The sequence below is a fragment of the Sus scrofa genome, chromosome 2 (assembly GCF_054392235.1).
Source record: "Sus scrofa isolate SSC_HxYL_T2T_F1_AM1 chromosome 2, Sscrofa_HxYL_maternal_Yorkshire_Landrace_v2.0, whole genome shotgun sequence".
Classification (NCBI taxonomy): domain Eukaryota; kingdom Metazoa; phylum Chordata; class Mammalia; order Artiodactyla; family Suidae; genus Sus; species Sus scrofa.
Window position 1 is genome coordinate 29,377,858 of NC_139384.1, and position 22,849 is coordinate 29,400,706.

General features: G+C 40.9%; 1 long non-coding RNA gene across 1 annotated transcript in view; it reads left to right on the top strand.

The window, feature by feature from the left end:
• Nucleotides 1-290: 290 nt before the first annotated feature.
• Nucleotides 291-22,849, top strand: part of LOC146405300 (uncharacterized) — a 68,414-nt gene continuing 45,855 nt past the window's right edge. Inside the window, exon 1 of the long non-coding RNA XR_014837107.1 lies at nucleotides 291-515. This is a non-coding gene — a long non-coding RNA (uncharacterized LOC146405300). The remainder of the gene's footprint in view (nucleotides 516-22,849) is intronic.

The following is a 22,849-nucleotide window of genomic DNA, read 5'->3' on the forward strand; positions in this document are numbered from 1 at the left end:
CCACTCTTAAAAGGCTTGTGCGCAGACTCACTCGAGTAAAAATCCAGCTCAAAACAGGAGGTTGAAACGCGCGTGGACCATAGGTGAAGGGACCCATTTGCTAATCTTGAAGCATCTGCTAGAGAGGCAGGACGCAGGTGGGACTCTCCCTGAAGCTGGACACACTGGTAGGAGCCTTTTTTGTAACACCAGACAACCCTGCAGAAGGCGCCTGGGAGCGAGCGCCATTTTGAAATGCGCCACCTGTGGGCACCAGTGCGCATGCCCTGCTGAAAAGCCCCTCCCACTCCAGCGTTTCGCTCCAACCTCAGCGGGCGCGCTGCACCCTAGCCACCGGCCTGGCACAGGGGAGCCGCCTGAGGGACAGCTCTGCCCACCAGTGCAGGGTGGCGGTAGCCAGTGGACCTTCACAGCAGGAGGGCTCATGGAGCCCGCAAAGGTGACGCCTCTTGAGCACCTGGTTCGGGAGGCCCAGCAGGACTGGACTGAGCAGCACAGGACATGTCCTATATAAGGTGAGTCGGGGAGGCTGGGGGGTGTGGGACTTTTGGATGAAGATGGTCAAAACTTCTAATTATAAGATAAGTAAGGAGTTCTTTTGTGGCACAGCGGGTTAAGAATCCGGTGTTGTCATTGCAGTGGCTCCCATTTGCTGCTGTGGCGCAGGCCGAATCCCTGGTCCAGGGACTTCCACAGGCCTCCATGTGGCCAAAAAAGAAAAAGATAAATAAGTACTAGGGATGTGAGTTCAACATGGTGAATAAATTAACCCTTCAGTATGTTATATATGAAAGAAGTAAATCCTAAGCATCCTCGTCATAAGGAAAAAATGTTTTTCTTTTATTTTGTATTTATATGAAATGGTAGATGTTTACTAAACTTATAGCGGCACTCATTTCATGATGCATGCAAGTCAAATCAATTTGATGTATACCTTAAAGTTATACAGAGCTATATGTCAATTATATAAATAACACTGAAAATAAAATCACCATTTAGAATAGCATAAAAAATTAAGTACCTACAAGTAAATCAAATGACAGATGTATAAGACTTCTACAATAAAACTTATAAAATATTATTGAGAGAAATCGAAGAAAACATAAATGAATGAATACAACTTACTCATGAACTGAAAAGACTCAATATTGTAGAGATGTTAGTTCTCCTCAAACTGATCTATAGTTTGAATATAATTCCAAATCAAACCGATTCTGAAATTTATACGGAAATACAACAGGCCAAGAATACAAAAGGTAATCTTAAAAAATAAAAATGGAGGACTTACCCTACCAAATATTAAGAACTATTATTAAGATAGATTAGTATTGGTAGAAGGATAGCAAAAAAGCCAAAGCAAGAGAATAGAGAATCTAGGAATAGACCCACTTATGATTGCCCAACTATGACAAAGGTAGTACTACAATGCAGAGAGGGTAAAGATGGACTTTTTAGAAAAATTGTGCTGAGTCATTTGGCTGGACATATGGATAAAAACAAATCTTTAGTCCTCTTTCCTCCAACCATACGCAAGAATCAGTTTCCGATAAATTTTTATTTATTTTTATTTTTCGGGCCGCATCTGCTGCATATGTAAGTTCCCAAGCTATGGGTCAAATCAGAGTTCCAACTGCTGGCCCATGCCACAGCCACAGAAACGCCAGATCTGAGCCTGAGCCGCATTTGTGACCTACGCTGCAGCTCACAGCAATGCCGGATCCTTAGCCCACTGAGCAGGTCCAGGGATCAAACCTGCATCTCCATGGGTACTAGTTGGGTTCCTTTTAGCTGAGCCACAACAGAAACTCCTGGATACATTTTTAGATCAACATGTGTAAATGTAAAATATAAAGCTTTCAAAAGAAAATAGAAGATAATATTTTCATGGCTTTGGGGTAAACAAAGATTTCTCAAGTCTGATGTGAAATCACTAGTCATAAAAAAGTCAGAAGTTAAAATGTCTTAAAACTAATAACTTGTTCAACAAAAGACACCATGAAGAGACTCTAAAGACAAGCCACAGAGTGGGAGAAGGGATTTAATACACACACATTTAAATATATATATATTTATATATGTAACAAGTCCTCATATCTAGAAAATATCCCAGTCCTTATATCCAGGTCTAATATCCAGAAAATATACAGATTCCTACAAATTATTTTTTATTTTAAATTATTTAATTCAATTAAATTTAACTTAAAAAGGATGACATCATGCCATTTGCAGCAACATGGATGGAACTAGAGAATCTCATACTGAGTGAAATGAGCCAGAAAGACAAAGACAAATACCATATGATATCACTTATAACTGGAATCTAATATCCAGCACAAATGAACATCTCCTCAGAAAAGAAAATCATGGACTTGGAGAAGAGACTTGTGGTTGCCTGATGGGAGGGGGAGGGAGTGGGAGGGATCGGGAGCTTGGGCTTATCAGACACAACCTAGAATAGATTTACAAGGAGATCCTGCTGAATAGCATTGAGAACTATGTCTAGATACTCGTGTCGCAACAGAAGAAAGGGTGGGGGAAAAAACTGTAACTGCAATGTATACATCTAAGGATAACCTGACCCCCTTGCTGTACAGTGGGAAAATAAAAAAAAATAATAATAATAATAAAAAATAAAATACACTTTAATAAAAAAAATAAATAAATAAAAATAAAATATTTAATTCAATTAAATTTAACTTAAAATATGTAAATGTCTACAAATTACTTTTCAAAAGATAAACTTTAAAAAAATCAAACAGGTAAATGAACAGGCTCAATTTATTTTATTTATTTATTTATTTATTTTTAAATTACTCAAATGAATTTATCACATCTGTAGTTGTATAATGATCATAACAATCTGATTTCACAGGATTTCCATCCCATAGCCCAAGCACATCCCTCCACCCCCCAAACTGTCTCCTCTGGAGACCATAAGTTTTTCAATGTCTGTGAGTCAGCATCTGTTCTGCAAAGAAGTTCCGTCCGTCCTTTTTTCAGATTCCACATGTCAGTGAATGCATTTGATGCTGGTGTCTCATTGTATGGCTGACTTCACTTAGCATGATAGTTTCTAGGTCCATCCATGTTGCAAAAAATGCTGGTATTTCGTTCATTTTAATGGCTGAGTAATATTCCATTGTGTATATGTACCACATCTTCTGGATCCACTCCTCTGTTGATGGACATTTAGGTTGTTTCCATGTTTTGGCTATTGTAAATAGTGCTGCAATGAACACTGGAGTACATGTGTCTTTGAACAGGCTCAATTTAAAAGAGGGTATCAAGATGGCTAGTAAACATACAAAAATATGTTCAATTTCATTAACCACCAAGGAAATGTAATTAAAATCATGATGTAACACGACTACATCCTCACCTCCAGGGATGGCTTCATAAGTATGTGGACTATGCAGTCACACAGGGCTCACTCTTTTTTTTTTTTTTTTTTGTCTTTTTGCTATTTCTTGGGCCGCTCCTGCGGCATATGGAGGTTCCCAGGCTAGGGGTCTAATCGGAGCTGTGGCCGCCAGCCTACGCCAGAGCCACAGCAACGCAGGATCCAAGCCGCGTCTGCAACCTACACCACAGCTCACGGCAACGCCGGATTGTTAACCCACTGAGCTGGGGCAGGGACCGAACCCGCAACCTCATGGTTCCTAGTCGGATTCGTTAACCACTGCACCACGACAGGAACTCCAGGGCTCACTCTTGAATGGATCCTGCTCATGGCTTAAGGCTTTGCTGTCATGGTCTTGAAATTCTTACTAATTTTAAATAAAGAGCTCTACGTTTTCATTTTCCATTGGTTTCCACCAAATGTACAGCCAACCGTGCCCTCTATAATGGCTACAATGAAGGCAGACAACAGAGAATGTTGGTGAGAACATAGGGCAGCTATGAAGCTCATAGGAATACCTAGTGGGTATGTAAAGTGCTTCAGTGACTTTGGAGAACTGTTGAGCAATATCTGTAAGAGGAACTCAGGCATAACATATAACCCATCACTCCCATTCCTACATGTGTACCCCCAAAGTGTGTGTTCATGTTCACCAAAAGATATATTCATAGAGTCAAAGTGATACTGTATGCATTATAGCTCCAAACTGGAAACAATCCAAATGTCAATCAATAGTAAAACGGATAAACACATTTTGGCACATGCATATAGAATTCCACACATCATTGAAACCACACAGCAATATGAGTGAATCTCACAATTAAATTTTGAGTGATAGAAGCCAAACACAGAAATTACCTAAGGTGCGATTCCAGTTATATCAAGTTCAAAAACATGCGCAAATCAATCAGTTGTTTTTAAAAGTCAAAAATACTCTTGAGGGTATATTTGAATTTGAGGGAGAATTTATGGAGAATTTCTGGGTGCTAGTAGCATTGTTTCTTTTTTTTTCCAAAGAGGGAGGCATCATACTTTTTTATTTCAAACTCCGTTACACAGCTATTATCATTAAGCATTGTTTCTTGATTTGGGTACCAATTAAACAAGACTGTTTACTTTGTGAAGCTTCATTGATTTGTGCATTTTTTTAGTATATATGAATTATAATTCAGCAAAGGTTTTTTTGTTTGTTTGTTTGTTTTAAAGCCAAGCACTTGCAAATTCAAAGCTTTTATTTTCATAAGCATATTCTCTAAAATAAGCCTAGTTTGGAAGGCAAAAACTGAACATTAAGTCTCAAAGCTCCACCTTTCTTAGCTCTTTAGGAAATTTATTTAAGCTTTCTGTCCCTCAGTTTCCTCGTCAGTAAAATGGAGATAATAGTGCCCGTCTCATAAGGTTGCTAGGGAGATTAAATGAGATAATAAGTATGAGTGGTCATAAAAATGCCAGGTGCTTAAGAAAGACTCAGCAGTTGTTGCTGTTTCTGCTAATTTTCCTCAATCCTCTTTAGACAACCATTACTTTTGCTTGAGGAAGAAGAAATGAGAAATTACAGTGTATTTTAAAATTCCATCTTGCCGCACCATAGAATCTGAGATGTAGTTTTCATAGACTCCTTTTACCCCTTGTGCTTTGGATATTTTAATATTCAAGTGGAGAAGGAAATAGGAGACGGGATGCTTGTGCCTTGAGGGAAGTTCTTCCAATCAGTGAAGTCCTCATCAGTTGAATCCCACATTAGAAGAAGTTGTGCTTTCCAGCGGTCAGCAAGATGGCACTAGGTAGGTGATTCAGAGAGAAGGAACTCTCGTCCTTGGTGTAATAGCATCACTGATGCTAGGGTATTTCTGCCCCTGGAATGCTCTACCTTTTGGGAATTCCAATACCTTAAAATCTAGATCTGTTCTTCTGTTTTCTTGGATGTTTGTCGGCTAATCTCCCAATATCAAAGAGTGTTATGGAAGTTAAAATCCATGAAAAGGAAGAATTATTTTGTTCTACCTATAAGGCTTAGGGTCAGTACCGCCTTGATAAATTTGTGGGTTTTTGGCAGCTGCCAGTAGTTTTCCTACTCACCATGACTTCATCCACATGTTACCACATCGTTGAGCTATTTATTCAGTTTAGTTCAGATGGTTGAGGAACTATGCCAAAATTGCTGTTAGGAAGCTAATGTTATCCCAGAGAAGCCAAAGGATTTTCAAAGTGGTTTTCCGTGAATTTTTTTAAATTAAAAATATCTCATTTTTCTTTCTCGTATCAAAGTAAGACAAGGAAACAAGTTCGGGAGAAATTAAATCACTCAGTTATACTTGATGAGGGGGGCAGAACTGAATCCACATTAGCTCTCTCCATCTCTCAAATTTTAAGACTTAAATTTAAGTTTAAAAAAATAATGAGGTAAATGAAGAGTTGAGATTGGAAGGTCTATCTCAGTTGCAAATCAAACAGGAGTAAACATTTTTTTTGTGATGCTGCAATATGTCATATACAGGTGAGGGAACATGGGGTCCCTTTGGAATATCCTAAATGCAGTCTCCATGAGGGAGGGAGACCATCACTCCCTGACACTGGAAAAATTATCCTGAAGGGGCTTTTTCAATTTTTAAAAAATTTTAATTGAAGTATAGTTAATTTACAATATTGTATTAGTTTTAGGTGTACAGCATAGTGATTCGGTAGTTTTACAGATTATACTCCATTATAGGTTATTACAAGATAACGGCCATAATTCCCTGAGCTTTGCAGTATATCTTTGTTGCCTGTCTATTTGATACATGAGTTTGTATCTGTAAATCCCGCACCCCTGATTTGTCCCCACTTCCCTTTCCTCTTTGGTAATCACAAGTTTGTTTGTCTGTTTCTGCTTTGCCTATACATTCACTTGCTTTTTTTTAAGATTCCACATATAAGCAATATCATACAATATTTGTCTTTCTCTGATTTATTTCACTAAGCATAGTATTCTCTAGGTCCATCCATGTTGCTGCAAGTGGCAGAATTTCATTCTTTTGTGGCTAATATCATATGATATGTATCATAGAATGTTATGATAATATTCTACTATATATACAATCGTATATATACAATCATATATGTGAGGGGTGGGTATATATATGTATGTATGTATATATATATATACACACACATATATATATATGTGTATATGTATATATATATATACACATATATATATATATATGTGTATATATATAATCTTTGGGACGCATATATTTTCTCAAAGTAGTATTTTTGTTTTTCCAGATATACACCCAGGAGTAGAATTGCCAGGTGGTATGGTAGTTGTATTTTTAGTTTTTTGAGGAACCTCCGTACTGTTTTCCATATGTCTGCGCAGTTTACATTCCCATCAGCAGTGTACATGGGTACCCTTTTCTCCACATTTCTCCAACATTTGTTATTTGTAACTTTTTGACGATAAGTGAGGTGATATCCCATTGTTGTTTTGACTTGCATTTCTCTAATGGTTAGCCATGTTAAGCATCTTTTTATGTGCCTGTTAGCTATCTGTATATCTTCTTTGGAATAAGGTCTCTTCAGGTCCTCTGCCTATCTTTTGATTGGTTGGGGTTTTTTTGATATTTAGCTATATGATCTGTTTGTATATTTTGGAAAGTGATCCCTTATCTCTCACATCATTTGCAAATATTTTTTCCCATTCCATAGATTGTCCTTTCATATAGTCATTGATTTCCTTTGCTATGCAAAAGCTTTTCATTAGGTCCTATTTGTTTATTTTTGCTTTAATTTATTTTGCCTTGGGATACTAGTCCAAAAAATATTACTACTGTTTATGTCAAAGAGTGTTCTGCTTATGTTCTTTTCCAGGTGCTTTAAGGATTCAGGTCTTTTAAGTCTAATCGATTTTGAGTTTATTTTTATATATAGTGTAAGAAAATGTTCTAATCTCATTTTTCTTTTACGTCTAGTTTTCCTAGCACCATTTAAAAGAGACTGTCTTTTCTCCACTGTATAGAAAAGTGCCTATCTAATTGTCGTAGATTAATTGACTGTAGGTGTGGGTTAATTTCTGGGCTCTCTATTCTGTTCCATTGATCCATGTGTTTGTCTTTGTGCCAGTACTATGCTATTTTGATGACTGTAGTTTTGTAATATAGTTTGAAGTCTGGGAGGGTTATCCTTTCAGTGTTGTTCTTTTTTCTCAAGGTTGCTTGGCAGTTTGGGGTTTTTTGTGGTTTCATGTGAAATTTAGGATTATTTGCCCTGGAATGCTTTAAATACCAACATCCAGTCCTTTAATTTGTATCCATCTTCAAAAGCCAGAGCAGGTTAATAAAAACTGTTGAGCTTCAGAGATCAGTTGGAGTTGTGTGAAATTCCTTGGACCTGCCAACAAGAAGCTGTTCTTAGTTTGAAAGATTAGATGATCATGTCAAGGAGCTCTGAAATGCTGGAGGCAGTAGCTTCAAGGATTATGCAGGGGGAGCTTTTCTCACCAGCATAGGGCATTGATGCTATGCCAGTTACAATGACTCAATTACTTTATATCATGGTATCTTCTTTTCTTCCCTTCCCAGAGGAGACTTTGCTTTTCTGGAAACTGATGCATCCTAATTCTTTCTGTATTGAAAAATATGTCCAAAAGATTCTTTTGATATTTGTTTCCATTCCAAATATATGCATTTTTTTTCAAGCCTGAGAGTGCATAGATTCCCCTAAAACTGGGGTTTGGGGGGATGAAGCTAATCTTTGAAACCACCATTATTCCCTATTCATAGATGGGTTAGAGTGAGGAATGTTGCCCACATTTTGTCCAGCAGACATCACTCTGAGCAATGGGAGAGAACTGCTAAGCTAAATTCTCATAGGGAGCCAATATCTACCCTAGAGCATGGGCACTAAGGCAGGAAAATGTGGATTTATTACAAAATGTGTGACTTTCAGCAACAACTGAGTATCTCTCAGCCTCACTTCGTCATCTGTAAAATGGATATAACAACAACAACAACAATAATAATACTTGCTTCAGAAGGTTATTGTGATAAATGAGATCATGGATATAAGGGAGTGAGTGAATGCTGCCAATTAAGCATCAGTTTAAGGCAGCTATTACTGTAATTATTAATTGTTCTTGAGGTGGTTGGGTGGGAAAGGAGTAGAAGCCTCTCCATTTTGCAGGGCGGAGTACGCTGTGTTATAGAAAAGTGATTTCCATAAACCAGCCAATTTAACCCCAGATCAGAAGCAAGAGCTCACCTCTCCAGATTCTTCATCCTTTTTCCTTTGACATGGAACCAAAACCTGACTGGGGCTTTATCTTCCTGCTAATGACAGCTCCCACCCAAGTTCCTGAGGGCCTAACTCAATGCTTTTTAGCTTTGAAACCAGATCTATTTCCATTTTCTAAATACTCATGGAACCACTTTCTAATGTTATTTTTTTCAGGGAATTGGCAAAGTCTAATTTGAAATAGTCCTGCTGCCATGCAGAGGACACTGTTCTATGGACTCAGGGGCCTGGGCTGCCTTCTGAGAGGCAGCAGAGCAGAGTGTCCGGAAGCTTGAATTTGGGAGTTCCTGTCATGGCTCAGTGGTTAACGAACCCAACTAGCATCCATGAGGACATGGCCTTGCTCAGTGGGTTAAGGATCTGGCATTGCTGTGAACTGTGGTGTAGGTTTTAGATGCTATTCGGATCCTATGCTGCTGTGGCTGTGTTATGGACCAGCAGCTACAGCTCCACTTGGACCCCTAGCCTGGGAACCTCCATATGCCCCAGGTGAGGCTCTAGAAAGACAAAAAAAAAAAAAAGAAAAAGAGGAAGAAGAATCTTGGACTTGGCCTTGTGCCAAGTGTCCTGTTTTTCCCAGGACGTCTTAGTGTATGGATGTAACCTCAGACTAATTACTATTAGCACCCTTTTCAAACTTAAAACTTTCCCAATTTGGGCTTTAATCTATGTGGTCACCTTAACTCTTGAGTCAGAACGTCTGGACTCAAATCCTGGACCTGTTATGTACTCTTTGCACAGCAAGTCACTCCATTATGCCTCAGTTTCCTCTGCTGTAAAATGGAGATGATGATAACAGTAAGACCTTACCCTTGGGAATTGTTATGAGATTTAAATGTATTGATACCTATAAAATGTTCAGAATAGCACCTGTCACATGCTATGTGCCATGTCAGGGTGAGCCACTATTAATCTCTTAAGAGGAAGCCAGAGGACATTCCAGCCCCATTATAACATTTGCCCTCCTTACTTTTCAGGGTTTTTCTGGAGGTCTGAGGAAGCATTGTAGTTAAAACACACGAAACAACTTATGATTTAAAGCATTACCATTGTTTGGGGAGTATGACTAATACAAGAGGCAACAGGATATGGAAAGAAAAGCACTGATCAGGTGGTCAGGAGCCATGAATCTCTTGTCTTTCTTTCTTTTTCTCAAATTACTGTTTAAACTTTTTAATTGATTGGACATTTAAATTTTCTATTTATTTCTATATCTCATTCCCATTCCTCTCTCAGCCCCTAGACAATCATTACATTGTCTTCATCTTTTTATAGGCATGTCTATGGCAACTCTGTGGTGTTGTCAGATGATGGTTAACATTTTTTAAGCAATGGAGTGTTTTTTAATTAAGGTATGTACATTGTTTTTTTAACCATAGTGCTATTGCACACTTAATATACTCCAGTACAATGTAAATGTAACTTTTAGGCACTGGGAAACCAAAAAAATTAATGTGATTTGTTTTATTAGGATATTCATTTTATTGCAGTGGTCTAGAACTGAAATTACAATATCTCTGAGATATGCCATAATAAATACCTTTTCTATTTTATATATTACAAAAATCTTTATTTTTCTTGTCATTTTTCCCATCATGTCCTTTGCTGAAAAGAAATTCCTATATTCATAAAATCTTTTCCTACCCCTAGATCACAAAGATGTTTCAGTTTTTTCTAATATTTCATATTTTATCTTTCAAAGGTTGTTTATTCATCTGGAACCTCCTAGGTAGGAATCCTGTTTTATTTTTCTCCAAATAGTGAAGCAGGTTCTGGTACTCCATCTTCAAAACAATCTGGTCTTTCCCACTAGAACTGCAATGCCCCCCTTTGCCATATATTAGGCTCCATATGTACATGGGTCTGACTCTCACTTCTCTGTGATGTTTCATAGATCTGTCTGTTCATTCTTATGCCAATACCAAACTTTTTTTTATTACTATTATCTTGTGATGCATCTCAAAGACTGGTAAGGCAGTTCTCCCCTCTTCTTAAAGTTGATTTAGGTATTTATGGCTCGCTCTTCCAAAGATAATTTTAAAACCATTTTTTTAATATCCTCAAAAAGCCCAGTTGATTTCCGATCACATTTAATGTATGGATTACTCTGGGAATAACTGTTACCCTGAGAATTTGAAAATGCCCATTCAGAAGCATAGGCTATCTCTAATCACCACTTAATCAGATCAGTTTTTATGTGTTTCACTGGGATTCTAAAGTTTTCTCCATAGAAATTACATATTCTAGATTAAGTAATTTATAGATACCCTATTATCTTTGTTGCTTTGGGGCATGTCTCTTACTTTGGAGGAGATGTGTTCTATTTTGCTCTGTCACTAATTATGCTGTGTGAATTTAAGCAGGTCATTCACTGCTTCCAGGTGTCACTTTCCTCATTCGTGGACCATCAACTTCAATAACAATGATAAACCCAGATGTAAAAAAAAAAAAAAAAGAAAAAGAAAAAGCCAAGATTAAAAAAAAAAAAAAAAACCCTCAAAATGTGTCAGTCCTTATAGAGGGAGATGACTACATGTACAGTGCTTCACATGCCTGGCACATAGTAGGCACTCAATCTATGTTAGTGACTAATGTTACTATGCCTACCGAAAATTGAGGAAGCAGATATTCAGGGAGGTGAAATTCCTTTCCCAGGCTCATCCACCTAGTAAGCGGCTGGTTTGGGATGTAAGATGCACTAAAATCTGCAGGTGAAACTCCTAGAAAGCAGTGATATGTCCTACCTCGGTCAGCCTTACAGCCTCCAAGGATTTGCATAACCAGATCAGTAATGCCTGTCAATGGGCTGGATATCCTGACTGCTGGAGCTCATGCCAGGCTTCTGAACACCAGAGGCCATGAATGATGTCTAGGGCATCATTGTGTGCATGGCTGTTAGAGCTGCTATCAGCGCTAGCTGCATGCTGCTCTTGTGGAACATTGGTTTTCCTAGAAGTCCATTATGTTCCTGGATGCCACTGGCTGATCGTGGAGTCGCATCGCAGCCCGGGAAGACAGCCGACATTCGCAGGACAGGAATTGGGTGCCATCCAGCCAGCTGGGTAAGAATCAATGTCTCAGAGAGCACATGAAATTAAAGCGGGGACAGTGAAAAGCTCCAGAAAAGTGATGCATCTATCCCCAGCAGCCAAGGCAGGTAGTCTTGAAGCCCGTGAAAGTCCAGCCTGTAGCCAGATATGAGAAGAGAATGTGGTGAGAGCCTCTTAATGGGTCTTCCTGCTTCTAGGCTGTATCCCATTTGTCAAGACCCTTCCAACTGCAAATGATAGGAACCCAACTCAAACTAGCTTAATAAAAACTGGCTTAAACTGGCTTAAATAAAAGCAGAGATGTTATTAGCCTAAGTAACTCCTGGATGGATTTAGTTCAGTTGAATCCAGGATGTTAAAATTATTTCATCAGTCTCTCCCTCCCCTGCTCCTCCAACTGGCTACCCTGTCCCATTCTTCAGGCAAGCTCTCTCTGAAAGAAGAAAATACGGTTACTGGCAGCCCAGGTTTAGGTCTTCTTTAGGAGGGAGTCCCTCATTCAGCATCCATATCAATTCCTGTAAGGACTCTGGTCCTGTATGGGTCAGGGAACCACGTGTAGAGAATGGAAGGTTAGGCTTTGTAATGGGCAGATCTGTAGAGTATGAAAAGAGCGTTTCCTCAAAGAAGTCACCCAGGGCCAAGGAAAAAAGAAAAGTGGTAGATGTCCACTGCCCTTCTTAGACTCTTCTCCACAGAGCTGGTTCCATGACCCATTCTGTTTCTTTTCCTGCCACCCCCACCTCCTCCCATCTATCCTGTGCTGTAGACACTGCTCATGTGCTATTCAAATCATGTAACACTTTCTTCTCATCTGTGAAGCTCTGTGCTTGCTGTTCCTCTTCCTAAATGCCTTTCTTTTACAATGTGGCCAGCTCCTTCCTAGAACTTTCTCTGACCCTCCTTGGAAAATTAAGCACCTTCCTACAGTAAGAGGTACCTGTTTATCATTTTGTATAATAGTCAAAATTCAGATGAAAGTCTTTTTGTCTCCAAGTTAGACCTGAGGCTATTAAGAGCAGGAGTTACTTCGTGCCCTACTGATCTTTGTATGAATAAATGAGGCTCTGCAGTAAATACTGTTCCTTCAGCCAATATTCAACTCCTCCTTCTTTTGCTATTGAGCCCTGACTTGAATCACTTTGTATCCAGCTAAATGCTGAATTTCCCAGCCTTGTTTGCAGCTAGGGACATATGACACTGTTTCTGGCCCATGAGACCTGCTGAAGGACATCTTCTGGGGTGGGGGAATGTCTCTGAAATAGCTTTTGTTTCCTTGCTATAAGGGATTAGATGAGGTTGGTGCCACCTTTTCCTCTTTCTTTCCTGCTTCATTCTCTTGATGTTTTGGACTGTAGCAGCCATGTTGGAAACAAGAGGAAGAAGTCAAGAGAATCACCTTGACAATCTTGATAGGACTGAAATTCTGAACCAGTGCCTGTGGCATCGAGATGGGCTCTCCCCTATCCCTGTGATTTCCCCTCCTCATAGGAGACCCCAGATAGCCTAATACTATCAGTTTTGACAAAATCATTATGAAATAGAAAATTAGCATGACAGTACCTAATCTAATTCCAAAGTTTGAGAAGTTGTACAATACCTAAAAGGCACATATATCTAACTCGTAAGTAATTGTGGTTATTTAAAATTAAACTTTTTCCTTTCAGTGTATGTGTATTATTTAAAAGCTACTAAGTTGTTAGCACACCAATGTTTCATAAGTTGTATGGACCCAGCCACTTAATGGTATAACTGCAAGGTTTGTCCTTTGGCTTAGGACACTCTGAAGTTTAGAGACTCTAAGGGTCCCTTTACTGGGAAAGTTTGGGAAGCTCTGGCTTGAGAAATAAAGGAACATAAAGGGAGGTTTACAGTGCAAAATGGAATGGGGAGGTCCTTTGAAGAATAGTAGATGAACTCTCTTCTATTTTTCCTCTTAAGAAGGAGAGTCATCTCATAAAAGAATCTTGGAAGATGTTCTTTTTAAAAAATGCCAGTATATCATTGCCACATTACTTGCTGCTGTGTTTATGTGACCAAAAGCTTATGCTCTAGTTTCTGTGTTGAAAACAACTTCTGGCTTTTTTTGTGCTTCCTTTTGCCTGCTCTCATTACTCTCTGAGAAGCACACCTCCTCCATGAAGCCTCCTGTGATTACGTGGAAGTCACGTGCTTTTGTATCTTCCTCCTTCTCAAACTTGGGAACAAGTGCTCTTGGCTTAGGCAGGATTGATCAGATGATGAAGTCAGATTGTGCTAGTGATCTCCACTCTTACGGTGATTGTTTGGTTTTCCATCTCTCTAGCATCGATGTCTTTGTTTCTGACTATAAACTCTTGGGTGAGTGCTTTAACCAACAGAAAGCCATGCTCATTTTTTTAAAAATTCTGTGGGAGTTCCCATCGTGGCTCAGTGGTTAACGAATCTGACTAGGAACCAGGAGGTTGTGGGTTCTATCCCCTGGCCTTGTTCAGTGGGTTAAGGATCTGGTGTTGCCATGAGCTGTGGTGTAGGTTGCAGACATGGCTCGGATCCTGCGTTGCTGTGGCTCTGGCGTAGGCTGGCGGCCACAGCTCCGATTCGACCCCTAGCCTGGGAACCTCCATGCCGCGGGAGTGGCCCTAGAAATGGCAAAAAGACAAAATAAAATAAAATAATTCTGTAACTATTTATTAAGGACATCCCATGTGTCAAGCATGTCCTTTCTGAAGACTAATTTGCTAAAGATAGCCCTTGCTTTCCTCTTGGTACCCAGGGCTGTCCCTTAGGTTGTACACGCCACTCTGGGTGTGTGACTCATGCAGACGGTGAAGGCGATGGTATGACCTGGGCATTGTGCATCATGGCTTCGCTGCTGGCGGCTCTTGCTGTTCAATTTCTAGTGAATGGGAGATAATTAAAAACCATTGAATACAGAGATTTAAATCTTAAGCTCTGCTTCCAAATCCCAGCTCAGTCATTTACCTGCACTGTCAGTGCTCTGAGCTTCTTTTTCCTCACTTGGGAAAAAGGAGTCTTGGAGCCTCTGAGGATTATTGTAAGGATTAAATAAAGTACTATATATGTAATGAAGTTGGCACCCAGAAAGAACTTGATACTTGTTAGCAATAATGATCCTCATTATTGATACATGTTTAACAAAATTAACATGATGGGAGTCTTTTGTGGGCATGAGGAACTAAGATAGCAGGGTACTTTTCTCCTTTTTGAGGATGAGTCTGTTCATTGCTGCATCCCGAGACTGGTCTGGGGGCAAAAACACAGCAAGTGGCTGATAAATGTTTATTACGTGATTTTTTTTGGTGTGAATTTATTAAATCTTATGTTTTCATAGTTCTGTACACATTTCATCACACTGGAACTTACATTCAATCCTAGAGATACTTGTGACAGAAGGAAAGTTAGAAGAGCCTAAAGCTGTTGGAGGTATTGCTAGACTTTTGGCACCGTGCTTTGTAAGCACGATTTCACTTAATACTCAACATAGCTGTTGAGTCCCATATTACAGGTAAGGAGACTGAGACTCCTAGAAGCTATTGCTTCTCAAGGTCACTCAGCCAGCAAGTGGCTGAGTTAGCTAGTGACCGAACAGGCATGGTATGCACCATTCAGTAAATATTCACCTCTAGCTGGGTGGCAGTCAGTGCTAAGGACTGGAATTCAGAGAGTCAGAGGACAGGGGCCCAAACGCCTCCTTCAGAAGCATGTGAACAGTTCATTTTTCTTGACCAGGTTGTTCTGCTTGGAGCATTTTCTGCTCAGACCTGAAAGTGAAAAGAAGCAGCAGCTTGTGTTCTTTGCAAAACAGCTGAGGGTTCCATATGTAAAACTAGCATTATGACGATACGGGGGGGGGGGGGGACCCAAACAAGTGAAGCACTTAGCCAAGACTACTCAGTGGGTTATGACACCGGCAAGGCTAGGGCCACGCCCCCGACCTCCAGCGCCGAGGTATAGAGAGGTGAATAAGAGCACGGGCACTGGCATGAGGCTGGCTGGATTTGGGTTCTGCCTTCGCCACTTACAAGTTTGAGTGAGTCGCTTAACCAGCCTGGGATTTAGTCTCCTTACATGTAAAGTGTGATAACAAAAGCAAGTAATTCACAACATGGGTGAATCTCACCAGCATTGTGGTAGGTGAAAGAAGCCAGAATGAAAGGCTACATACTGTATGATTGCATTTATTTGCTACACTAGAAAAGGACATGAAACAGACCAGCGGATGCCTTCGGGTGATGGGACAGGATTAACTATAAAGAGGTGTAAGAACTCTCTTTGGAGTCATGGAAATATTTAATATTTTGGTTGTGGTGTGACTATATATATGTATATGTCAAATTCACCATATTATACCCCAGAAGGTGTGTATTTTACTCAAGTTATATCTCTATAAAACTGACTTAAGAAAAATAAATAGTTCATGAGTTCTTATTGCCATAAATTAAATAACACCTATGGGCCTAGGAGCAGCACCTTGGAGACAGTCAGCTCACATGTGCATTTACTCTTCTTACTGACTCAGCTCATTCAAGCATTTACATCTCTGAAAGCCATCTGCAGAATGCTGGATGAAAAAGTTGAAAATTTCTTCATGAATTCCTAAGTTTTGATATTTATCATTTAATGGAAGGTGACAGAGAAAATGTTAAATTCATTGGAATAATTGCATAATCTTCTAATGCACCGTTAAAAGACTAGCTCATATCACCAAGGTAAAAGATAGAGACAGGTAGGAGTTCCCCCTGTGGCTCACTGGGTTAAGAATCTGACCGCAGGGGCTGGGGTTGCTGTGGAGTTGTGGGTTCAATCCTCAGCCAGTGTAATAGGTCAAAGGTTCTGGCATTGCCATAGATGTGGCTCAGCTTCGATCCCTGGCCAGGGAACTTACATATGTCTCAGGTGTGGCCATTGAAAAAAAAATGTAGAGACAGGTAATGAGTTCAAATGACAGTTTAATCAGTAGTGTTTTCTGGCCATGCATAAATATTTAAGAGAGTTAAAAAACAACTTGGGCCAGAAAAAATATATAGGCTACTTTCTCCCTTTTTCCAGAATCAGCCCAAAGTTGCTTGATTTCCGAGGTTTCTAAAATTGTTTTTGTCTCCAGACGCTGATGTTAGCCACTCCAGCCACTTTAGCACATAAACCATTGTGGGATGGGCTTGGACTGTGTTCTCATGTTCATGAATTATTGTCCCACAGCCTCACAAGGTTGAGCTTTTTGGACCTGAGGTTAAATCCCACCTCTGCCACCAACTGTTAGGTGACCTGAGGCAAGATTCCTATGTCCTTGAACTTCAGTTCCCACATCTATAAATTCAAGGAGTAAGACTAGGTGATCTGCTAAACATTTTACACTCCAACTTCTAGAATTCTACAACCCCTGAAACAGGGAGGCAGACATGTTTTGGTCAACCTTCAGTGTCTCCCAGGTATAAAGATTCTGAGGTCTAGCATTTCTTCTGCAAAAAAATGGGATAATCATACCCACTTCCACAGGCTTTTCATGAAGAGCAAATGAAATTATGTCTGTGAAATCATGTAATATAGTTTCTGATCCAGTGGTTTAATCTTCTTTCATCTCTTCTTCTATTCTTTCTTTTTTACTCTCTATTAGCATAACAGATTTCCGTAGAGTCTTTTTCTTCCTTTTTAAAAATCATATTAGAGTGTAGTTGATTTACAGTGTTGTGTCAGTTTCTGCTGCACAGCACAGTAACCCAGTCATACATACACACATTCTTTTTCTCTTACCATCTTCCTTTGTGTTCTACCCAGGGGATTGAACATAATTCCCTGTGCTATATAGTAAGACACCCTTGCTTATCCGTTCCAGATGTAATAGTTTGCATCTACCAACCCCAAGCTCCTCATCCATCCCACTTCCTCCCTTCTCCCCCTTGGCAATCACAAGTCCTCACATTTTTGTTCCGTTTATTCATAAATCACATGTGGTCTTGAACCTGTATATTTATCATGTCATATGCTTGGTGTTGTCTGGTGAAGGTGCTGATTATTCATTAGAGAAAAGTTTAAATAGCTTGCAATTATAACAATGGTGAAATACCTTGGAATGCTAAAACTGATCTCTTGCTTTTTTAGATATCTTAATAGATTGTCTGAGGGTGTCTTTCCTCCTGTTTTTTTACCTCACTCATTTATCTGTTCATTCACTGACCAAATTTTGATTCCCTCTATGTCTCAGGCACAGTGCTAGATATTAGGGATACAGAAATGAATCAGCCATTGTCATTAAGCTCACAAACCTTCCAGATAAGTGGAAGGAGGCACAGGGACTATGAGAGAAGTCTGCTCAGGGTTCGTTAGAGGTCCAGTGAGGGATTTTGTGGGTCTTCTGGGGGGTGGGGGCGAGTCACAAGGATGCACAGAGAAGTGGAGGCTGTTCTTGAATCATGAAACATGAGTAAGTGTTCACCATATAGAGGTGGTAAAGAAGGGAGCTGCATGCAGAAGGAGCAGCATGTGCAGAGGCCCGGGTACATGCCATAGTCCTGCATGATCTGAAAGCTGCTCCGCAGTCAACATGGTAGGACCATAGGATCCAATATGTAGAGCCATTGGCTAGAGAAGGCACTGGAAGTCCTAGACCTATTCTCTTTCAGCAGATGCAGACCTGTTCAGGAAGGAAGGACACCAGATGCTGCACAATTGTTGGTAACAACAGAAAAGGAACTTAACTAAGTCCCAACTCAATTGCCAGCCACTAACACTAGCATGTGATGAGACTGGACATAGTCCTCCAGGGTTTTCCAGGCACTAACACCAATTGGATTGATTTCTTTCTAAATCAGGTCAGAGTCATTAGCGATAGACCAGGTAGAAGCCCTTTGTTTGAATTCAGACAACGTGGTAGAGTTTTTTATTCATTGCTCAAGTGGAAGGCTAGGAGTTACAGATTAAGAAATAGATGTGTTTTTTGTTGGTTTTTCTTTCTTTTTTTCCTAACACAGTGGCCCACAATTTTCTAGTAAGATGAGATGAGTTGCCAAGAGTCATGAAACACCTAAAATATGTTAGGTGCTTTTTAACTTTCTCAACTCCCTGTGTGATGTTCAGGTGTATACCCATCTGACTCCAAAAGTCATGCTCATCTCTCTACACCATCTTGCCTCTAATGGATCTTTTCAAAGAGCCTTGGGTAGGTCTTAGTGTTTTGCTTCTGAGGAGCCAAAATGAAAGGAAAGTAATAAGAAGAAAATGTTCTCCTCTCCTCCCATCTCACTAATAAACACCCAGCGTTCCAGGCTGAGATTTGAATGAGAAAAGAAGTCTGGGCCTCAGAGCTAAAGACGGAGCATTGCTAAACTATCCTAAACCTGCAAAACTGAAAAAGCACCTTAGATGTTTTGACTCCTTCTTTTATGTGGAAGAAGGAGCGAAAAGAATATACTCACAGACAAAGCAATGCTGTGGAAACAAGGTAGGCAGGAAGGAAAGTAGCAAAAAGAGTAAAGAAATTTCACCTCTTTCAGAACGTATCAGCCCTCTCAGATTTTACAAAAAGATTCTTCCCCCATTCAATGCTATCATTTTCTTTCTCTTGCCTTCATTTTTTCCTTCCTTCCTGTATTCCTTTCTTCCTATCTTCTCTGATTCCTGCCCTTCATCCCTCTTTTTCTGTTTTATTTCTTGCTACGGCTCCTGTTGCTTCAATCTCTTTCTTAAAGTTCAAATTGAAATACCAGCCTTAATCCCTGAGAAGCAGCTCTGTTTTCCCTGCCACTGCGTTGCACAACTTGTGGTATGGCTCGGTGCCACCAATACCTATGCAGCGAGGTTTTACGTGGCCAAGGAACATCTTGTACAATGCCACTTTTTATCAAAACCAAATAGCATAACAATGCATACAAGGCCCCGTTCACAGCAACCTCATAAGATTTCACTATGATAAAAACAATGAAGCTGAAATATAAAATCCAACTCCATTTGAAAATAAAGAGCCCCAATACCTCTCCCAGGCCTCCCCTCGGAAGCCCCCACTCCTCCTTCATTGCTCTCTCCCCACCCTCTTGTCATCGAGTGCTTCTTTTGGCCTCCAACTGTTCAGGTTTCACCAGTCTGGTGACCCATTAGGATGAGGTTGCGCCACATTGGGGTGGGGCTTGAGGGGAGGAGGGAAAAGGCTTAAGTTGAAAGCCCCACTAAAGCTGGGTTTTGCTCCCCTGCTGTCATGGTCCCCATAATCCTGGCAAAGTGGGAACATCTTTGGGATGAGTATTCTCACTGTGGGGATCAGAACAATAGAGAGGGAGAGGAACACCTACAGACATGAGTAAGTTACAGCGCCTGGTTCGGGGACGCCTGGCCCTACTCACTGGTTTAGAGGTATCCTCAGCCCAGGACTGCCAAGGAGAAGAACAGGCATCAGGAAGGCAATGACCGAACAGCCCGAGATCAGTGACAGAGGCCTGGTTGTCATGGTAACAGCCATGTCATTGGCATGGGATTAGGGAGGCTTCCCTGAAGGATGCTGTTCCTCCCCCACTCCTCCCAAATGATTCCCAGCAATAGGGCTAAAAAGGACTCAGACCTCCCTTTGCCTTGACACAGTCCTGGCCCTAATCCCCTAGAAGAGTCATAGGGCTCCCAGTAGGGAGGCTTCCTGCTCTCTCCCTGAGCGTGGAAGCGAGATCTTCAGTGTTGGGTAGGCAGAGGGAAGACTGGAAATGGAGGTGGCTTGCTAAAGCCAATGAGAAGGGTAATTCTCCAGTTGGAAAGTCTTTGTTCCCCCTCCTACAATATGGGCTCAAGATGGGACACCACTCATTCATTCATTCATTCATTCATTCCAGAAATAGTCATTAGATGTCTACTGTATGTTAGCAGTGTTCTAGGCTTTACACAAGCAAAGTCCCTGCTTTCATGGCAGAGGAACAGGCATATAATAAATGTATATGTAAAATAAAGAAATTCAACTAGTGATAAGGGCTGTGAAGGTTTTTTTTCTCTCTCCTGAAAACAGGATATGGAGAAGAAACAAGTATGGGAAGTGTGTGGCCACTTTAAACCAGAGTGGATAGGTTGGTGTCTCTGAAGAGGTCACATTGAAATGAGACCCATGTGGGGAGACGAATGCAGGGGAAGAGCATCCCAGACATAGGGAATAGCGAGTGCAAAGCTCAGAGGTAGGTATAGGCCTGGCAGGCTGAAGAAGTACAAAGAAGTTTCATGGAGGTTGGAATGAGTGACAGGGGCATGGAGTGGGTGCCAGGAGATCATGGAGGCAGGGCCCCCCTCCAGCCTCCTTCCTGTCCCCCAGCCACCCAACCCTGCCCCTTGCTCAGTGCCTAGGTCCATCCAAGTATATCTGGGGCTGCGTTGGAGGGTTTCTGATTTTTGCTGTGCAGAGGGGCCTTTTGAAAGCTCCTCGTGGCCTCCATAGGAGAAACCCATCCCCCTGCCTCCCCACCCCAGCACCAAGTGCAGAGACTAGTGAGCCATTTCTCTGGGTGTCAGCCCTTGGGTGTGAGACTTAAACTCTTAACTCCAAATCATTACAACATGGGTATCCAGTTGCTGTTGATGACTTCAAATGGTTTGCTTGTGTGTGCCAGGCATTTTTGTCAATGGAGGATTTCTCTCCCAGCTTTAGTCTTGAGAGAGTCTGATGTTTGCTGAAACTCCAGCTTAATTAAAAACAAATGAGGAGTTCCCGTCATGGCACAGTGGAAACGAATCCGACTAGGAACCATGAGGTTGCAGGTTCAATCCCTGGCCTCGCTCAGTGGGTTAAGGATCCAGTGTTGCCGTGAGCTGTGGTGTAGGTTGCAGATGTGGCTCAGATCTGGCATTGCTGTGGCTGTGGTGTAGGTCGCAGATGAGGCTCTGATCTGGCGTTGCCGTGGCTGTGGCGTAGGCTGGCAGCTACAGTTCTGATTAGACCCCTAGCGTGGGAACCTCCATACAGGTGTGGCCTAAAAAGACAAAAGACAAAAAATAAAATAAAATAAAAAGAAATGAGATGGTTGATAGAATGAACAGACATCATTGAAAGTCTCTGTGAAAAGGTATATGGGTACATTTATGGAAAAGGACTGTTAAAGTGTGTATATTAGTGGGACAGAAGTGAGAAGCTGCTGACAGCATGAGCTTAGGGTTTAAATCCTGGCCCTGGCCCTTGCTACTTACCATCTTTGTGCTTCAGTTTCCTCATCTGTAAAATGGAAAGAGTAGCACTACTTAGTGTGGTTGTGGTGATTAAAGCATCAGTACATGTGAAGAGTGCCTACCTAACAAGTTACAAAGACACAATGATTGTGTGCTTTTATTTCTATAGGAACAACACTGGTGTGTTGTGGGTTTGCACTCCCAGTGGCTTGGTTCAGCTGGGCACAGCCATAGGACACCAAGGCTGCCTGTGAGCTCAGTCTCATCCTGGAATCATACCAACTCTCAATCCCAAATTATTCATCTCACAGATACAGGTCTTTGGGCCCAGAAGGCAATAAATAAAAAGATACAGATGAGGCATCATGAACCCTTTCTTCCTCTGGACAGAAAAACTCAAGGTAGTGGTGAGAAAGGAGTCTTTCTTCTTCACTTGTAAGGGGGTCTTGAGCTTGGCACATGATTCCCTGAGCTATCAAGAGAAATCTAGTCTCCAGAAAGTTGTGTCTAGGTCTGCACTTTCAAACTTAAAAAAAAAAAAAACAAAAACAAAACAAAAACTGTTTTTAACTCAAATGCAATCAACACATTAAACCACTAAAAATGTTCAAGATCTACCTTCTCAACTACCCCTTTTCTCTCTGTGACTGTTCCTGAAGCAGCTGTAGAGAATATGATTTAAACAAAACAAAACAGGAGTTCCTGCTATGGCACAGTGGGTTAAGAATCCAACTGCAGCAGCTTGGGTCACTGCAGGGGTGCAAGTTCGATCCCTGGCCTTGCCCAGTGGGTTAAAGGATGCAGCATTGCCCCAGCTGCAGCATCGGTCCCATCTGAGGCTTGGATTCAATCCCTGGCCCGGGAACTCCCATATGCTTTGGCCGAGGCCATAAAAAAATACAAAAACAAAAAAAACCCCAGAGACTCAACTATCAGAAGCCCCGAAGAGGCTAAGTCTACATCAGTTCCCTTAGTTACTCATCCTCCTGTACTTTTA